Consider the following 6633-nt stretch of genomic DNA (forward strand, 5'->3'; position numbering starts at 1 on the left):
CCTGGAATCAGAACTCTGGGGACTTGCCTTCCCTCTTCACTCCCTCCCTTATCCCAAACCTGCCTGGATGGGGCTGATACAGACAGCAGGCCTGGCTCTACTTGTTTTGACAAAATACATGCCCTGGCTTCAGAATTAAATATCTCTCTTCGGGTGGATAGCAGATGTTCATATGTACATAATAAATCTTTCTCCTCAAAGTTTTCTTATTCCTATTCATGCTGACATGAATTACTAAAAAAAGGAAGGTCATAAGTGTATGACGTTTAGTTCAGTAAATTAATATTAGGCAAAAGGGGCCAGGTGCAGTGGCTCACGCCTGTAATCCTAGCACTTTGGAAGGACGAGGCGGGTGGATTGCCTGAGCTCAGGAGTTTGAGACCAGCCTGGGCAACATGGTGAGTAAAATGCAAAAAAAATGGCCAGGCGCAGTGGCTCACACCTGTAATCCCAGCACTTTGGGAGGCTGAGGCGGGCGGATCACGAGGTCAGGAGATCGAGACCACGATGAAACCCCGTCTCTACCAAAAATACAAAAAATTAGCCAGGCGTGGTGGCGGGCGCCTGTAGTCCCAGCTACTCGGGAGGCTGAGGCAGGAGAATGGCGTGAACCCGGGAGGCGGACCTTGCAGTGAGCCGAGATCGCGCCACTGCACTCCAGCCTGGGCGACAGAGCGAGACTCTGTCTCAAAAAAAAATAAATAAATAAAATAAAATACAAAAAAATTAGCCAGGCGTGGCGCCTGTAGTCCAGCTACTCGGGAGGCTGAGGCAGGAGAATTGCTTGAACCCGGGAGGCGGAGGTTGCAGTCAGCTGAGATTGCGCCACTACACTCCAGCCTGGCGACAGAGCGAGACTCGGTCTCAAAAAACAAAAAACGGGCCGGGCGCGGTGGCTCACGCTTGTAATCCCAGCACTCCGTCAAAAAAAAAAAAAAACAAAAAAAAAAGAAAGAAAGAAAAAGAAAAAGCACCACATATATTAAGCAAAATGAATGTTTTCCCGTACTTTTTAATTCTTTGTTGTTTTTGCTTCCAGAAACTGGAGAAGAGAAAGAAAAATGCTAACAGTACACTTGACTGTTTATTTAATTTTTAAAGCATAAAGTAATGAGGGAGAGGTCCTTCCTCCTCCATATCCTACAATTGCCTTCTGTAACTCTACTCAGATATTATTCCCCCAGGGCAACAGTGATTGTATCCTCTAGAGGATGTAACTGGAGAGTCGAATAACAAAGCCGTATTCAACCTTCAAAAACCAAGGCACTAATGTGCTATAAACCATTTCTTTGGATCCCGTGTTGAAAATACACCCCTTCCTAGGAGGCAACCCTGTGCTGCACTGAGAGTTTCCATTGATTCTTATTAATTTATCTGAAAACTAAGGACAGCTGTGACTTAGCAAAATTTCTTATTTATGAGGGACACACCTCGTCTCCCTTAGCAGCTTCTCTCCATGCTCCCAGATTTTTGTCTTGGGAGCTGTACATTGCCAGTGAATTAAATGTTCAATACTAGAATCTTCTAATTTTTTACTTGAGAATATTGGCAAATATGAATTTTAAATTCCAGTCCCTACATTGAGAAAATTCTTATTGAGGCTAAAATGAAGTATTTTAAAAATCTCAAAATAGTTTGCCCTCAAAATCAATGAATGCCTAGATAAGGATAATGAGACATCCACATAAAAACTATTTAAAAATAAAAAATGTGGTTGAGATGGAGTATCTGGTTATTATACATCTATTAATAGCATAAAACATTGGCATTAAAAAAAATATTGGAGGCCGGGTGTAATCTTAGCATGTTGAGAGGCTAATATTGGAGGTTCACGCCTGTAATCCCAGAACTTTGGGAGGCCAAGGCGGGTGGATCATGAGGTCAGGAGTTCAAGACCAGCCTGGCCAACATAGTGAAACCCCGTCTCTACTAAAAATACAAAAAAAATTAGCCAGGCATGGTGGCAGGCACCTGTAATCCCAGCTACTTGGGAGGCTGAGGCAAGGAGAAATGCTTGAACCTGGGAGGCGGAGGTTGCACTGAGCCGAGATCGCACCACTGCACTTCAGCCCAGGCAACAGTGTGAGACTCCATCTTAAAACAAACAAAAAAAGGTTTAAGATAGCATTTAAATTTCAGAGTCATTACATGAGGACACATAAATACAGCAAATTATGTTATCAAACGCAATAAGAAAAAGGGATGTTTTGATTGATCCAACACTTTAATTAATACATAGTTGACAATTTTCAAGGAATTGAAATTTTGTATGAGTTCAGTATTAAAACTAGACTGACCACTATTTAACCTATCATGCTCTCTGTCTCTCCTTTTTTTTTTTTTAGATGTTTCCAAAAATAATTCATGGACCTTATTAAAATTAAAAAAGTTGCTCTTTGGAAAACATTGTTAAGAAAATTAAGAGGCAAGCCACAGATTGAGAAAAACATTTGCAATGCACTCATTTGACAAGGTACATGTATCCAGATTATATAAAGACCTCTTTGCACCTGGAGGAAAACTATAAACGAAAATCATATGGGCCGGGCACAGTAGCTCACACCTGTAATCCTAGCAGTTTGGGAGGCCAAGGCTGGTGGATCACCTGAGGTCAGGAATTCGAAACCAGCCTGGCCACCATGGTGAAACCCTGTCTCTACTAAAAATACAAAAATTAACCAGGTTTGGTGGTATGCACCTATAATCCCAGCTACTCAGGGGGCGGAGGCAGGAGAATCGCTTGAACCTGGGGGCGGAGGTTGCCATGAGCTGAAATCGTGCCAGTTCACTCCAGCCTGGGCGAAAGAGTGAAACCCCGTCTCAAAAATAAATGAATAAATAAAGAAAATCATATTAATAGAAGTCAAATATTAAAAGAAAATATAAAAGAAAAAAAAAGAATGCTTACCACTCAGTAATAAGATGACAACAACCTACTGTTTTTAAATGGCAACATATTTGAACAGATACATCATAAAATAAGACATACCAATGGTCAAAAGCTCTTGAAGAGACACTCAACATCATTAGTCATCATCGATATGCAAACTAAAGCCACAATGATATATTACCATGCATCCAATAGAATGACTAAAACTAGAAATATATAATAGCTGGAACTCTAACACACTGCTGATAGGAATGTAAATGGTACGACCACATTGGAAAACAATTTGTCAGTTTCTTATAAAGTTCATAGGGAAGACAAATTAACACATATGTCTACATAAAGACTTCTGCACAAGTGTTCATAGCAACTTTATATGTTACCAAAATGGAAACAATATACGTATCCATCAATGAGTGAATGGATAAATAAATAGTGATTCATCTGTACAAGATAATACTATGCAGCATTAAAAAGAAATGAACCGGACCTACGCGGTGGTTCACACCAGTAATCCCAGCAGTTTGGTAGGTTAAGGCAGGCCAATTGCTTGAGCTCAAGAGTTCGTGAGCAGCCTGGGCAACATAGTAAAACCCAGTCTCTACAAAAGATACAAAAAACAAAAATATTAGCCGGGCCTAGTGGGCGAGCCTGTAGTCCCAGCTACTCGGGAGGCTGAGGTGAGAGGATTGCTTGAGTTCAGGAGGTTGAGCCACTGCACTACAGCCTGGGTGACAAAGTGAGACCTTGTCAAAAAAAAAAAAAAAAAAAAAAAAACTATTGATAAAAGCAACTGCATAGACAAATCTCACAAACATTAAGGCTAAGTGAGAGAAGCCAAACTCAAAAAAGCACATACTATATAATTTTTCTTACATGAAACTCTGGAAAATGTAAACTAGCCTATAGTAACAGAAAGTGGAGCAACAGTTACCTGGGGCTGAGGATGGGTGTGATGTTGACTATAAAGGGGAATGAGGGAACTTTTTAAGGTGATGGAAATTTTCTATAGTTTGACTGCAGTAGAGGTTAAATGAGTGCATACATTTGTCAAAACTCATCAAACTACAGCTTTTAATGGTTTTGGTTTATTGTACATAAGCTATATTTCAACAAAGTTAATTTTATAAAAAGCAATAATAGTTATCTTTTTTTTGGGCGGGGGAGGCAGAGTTGCCCAGGCTGGAGTACAATGGCACGATCTCAGCTCACCGCAACCACCGCCTCCCAAGTTCAAGTGATTCTCCTGCCTCAGCCTCCCGAGTAGCTGGGATTACAGGCATGTGCCACCACGTCCGACTAATTTTGTATTTTTAGTAGAGATGGGGTTTCTTCATGTTGGTCAGGCTGGTCTCGAACTCCCAACCTCAGATGATCCACCCGCCTCGGCCTCCCAAAGTGCTGGGATTACAGGCGTGAGCCACCGCACCAGGCCAATAGTTATCTTTTTAAAAAAAAAAAAAAAAAAAATCAGAGAACTGCGAAGCAATAATAGTTACCTTTTTAAAAAGAATCAGATGGCCAGGCGCGGTGGCTCCCGCCTGTAATCCCAGCACTTCGGGAGGCCGAGGCAGGCAGATCACGGGGTCAGGAGTTCCAGACCAGCCTGGCCAACATGGTGAAACCCGGTCTTTACTAAAAATACAAAAAATTAGCTGGGCGTGGCGGCGTGAGCCTGTAATCCCACCTACTCAGGAGGCTGAGGCAGGAGAGTCACTTGAACCCAGGGGGCGGAGGTTGCCATGAGCTGAGATCACGCCATTGCACTCCAGCTTGGGCAACAAGAGTGAAACTCCATCTCAAAAAAACAACAACAACAACAACAAATACAACAAAAAAAGAATCAGAGAACTGCGATGTCATTGAAGAATTGATTACAGTAGCAAAAATGGAAAGCAAATGAAATATTCATTATCAGATGCTTAGTAAAATCAACTATGAAGAATCTATACTAGGCAGAGAGTGGATCACACCTGTAATCCCAGCACTTTGGGAAGCCATGGTGAGAGGATCACTTGAGGTCAAGAGTTCAAGACCAGCCTGGACAACATAGCAAGACCCCGTCTCTACAAAAAATAAATTAGCAGGCATGGTGGCAGGTGCCTGTAGTCCCAGCTACTCAGGAAGCTGAGGCAGGAGAATCACTTGAGCCCAGGAGGTTGAGACTGCAGTGAGCCATGATCATGCCACTGCACTCCAGCCTGGGTGACAGAGTGAGACCCTGTCTCAAAAAAAAAAAAAAAGTGTAACCACTGAGAAGGTTGAAGTATATGTTTGAAATGTATGTTAATAACATATAAAGTGAAAAGGCAGCTTATTCGCAGGATGTATATGATCTCATTTGCATATGACCTACATTATATATACATGTGTGTATTTATGTGCATGAAAATTTTCAAGGGATCTAGTCTATAGAGTGCTTAACTGAAGGTCAACTATGAGGTGAAATGTTTGCAAAGGGATTTTTCACTACCCCAGTTTTCAATGTTGAATTTTTATAATAAGCTAGTTTTATATCCATCATCAGCACAAACAACAGTGATAATTCCATTTGGAGAAAATAAAAGGTGACTGGAGATGGCCTGGCACATTCCAGGCATCCTTATAAATACCAATCATTTTGTCTTCTCCTAGTTAATTGGATACCAATAAGCAAGGATTTACTATGTGTTGGAAAGGAAAACATTGTGCGCCATACTTCTACTAACCAACTGGAAAAAGCATACACTTGAATTGCGGGAGAGGAAATATGATGACCAAACTTGGCAAGGTAAGAGATTTCTCTGCCTGATCATTTTTCCTACCTCTCCAAAAGAATCAGCGGGCGTCTTTTAGTCTGGGCAAGAAACTCTGAGAGCATCCAGCCCTACCTTTACAATGACAGACTCTAGGGTAAAGCTGATAAACATCAGAGCACTGCAGCCCTGCTTTTTCCGCAGATCCTTGGTATCTTCTGGAGGAAATGGGAATTTTGAAAACGCTAAATGCTCAGTGAAAACACCAAAGAGTCCCCTTACATAACAGCCAATGTCAGAGCAATCCTGTGAAACACAGCTCCATGTGGCATTTTTCTAAGGAGAGACTTGCACAACCCTGTCATCTTCATGTGTCTTCTCGGCTCTGCAATTAAATATTCTCTTACTGCCTCCTGTAGTTCCCCTAGTCTAGACATTATAATTATCACGACAATTCTTCCAATGTCCTAATTAACAGAGAATGAAAAACCCTGGAAAAAGAAAGTCAGGACCCCGGAACTTGAAAGTCATATCTGCCAGTGCCAATGGGGAAATTAGCCAAATATAGAAGAGAATGATTCATCGACTTCTTCACTTCCCTATCTCCCCTTGCTTGACCTTCCTATACTCTTCTCAAAAGAACATATCAAAAGTTTGCTTCTACTTTTCTTCCTCCCTATTTAATCTTCCCACACCACATGGCTCTGCAGAGGCCCATCTAGGCCATCGGAATTTAATAGCTAGTCTGTGCTGCACCAAAACATTCCAGCTTGCAGTGTGTTTTTGAAAATGTGTTTTTATGAATAAATTATAAATTTCTGGAGCACACAGATCATTTTTACATGACAGCCTAGATATGAGCAACTTGAGTCTACTCAAACAGGACCTAGGTTTCAGATTTGGGACAGGGATCTTATTAAAGAAGCACCTCTCCAACCTCTTTTCCATCTTTCCCCTTGTGCAATGAAGGACTTGGTAAACTTAATTACAAAGCCACTGTACTCCATCCAG

This window comes from Hylobates moloch, unplaced genomic scaffold (assembly GCF_009828535.3).
Source record: "Hylobates moloch isolate HMO894 unplaced genomic scaffold, HMol_V3 SCAFFOLD_5, whole genome shotgun sequence".
Classification (NCBI taxonomy): Eukaryota; Metazoa; Chordata; class Mammalia; order Primates; family Hylobatidae; genus Hylobates; species Hylobates moloch.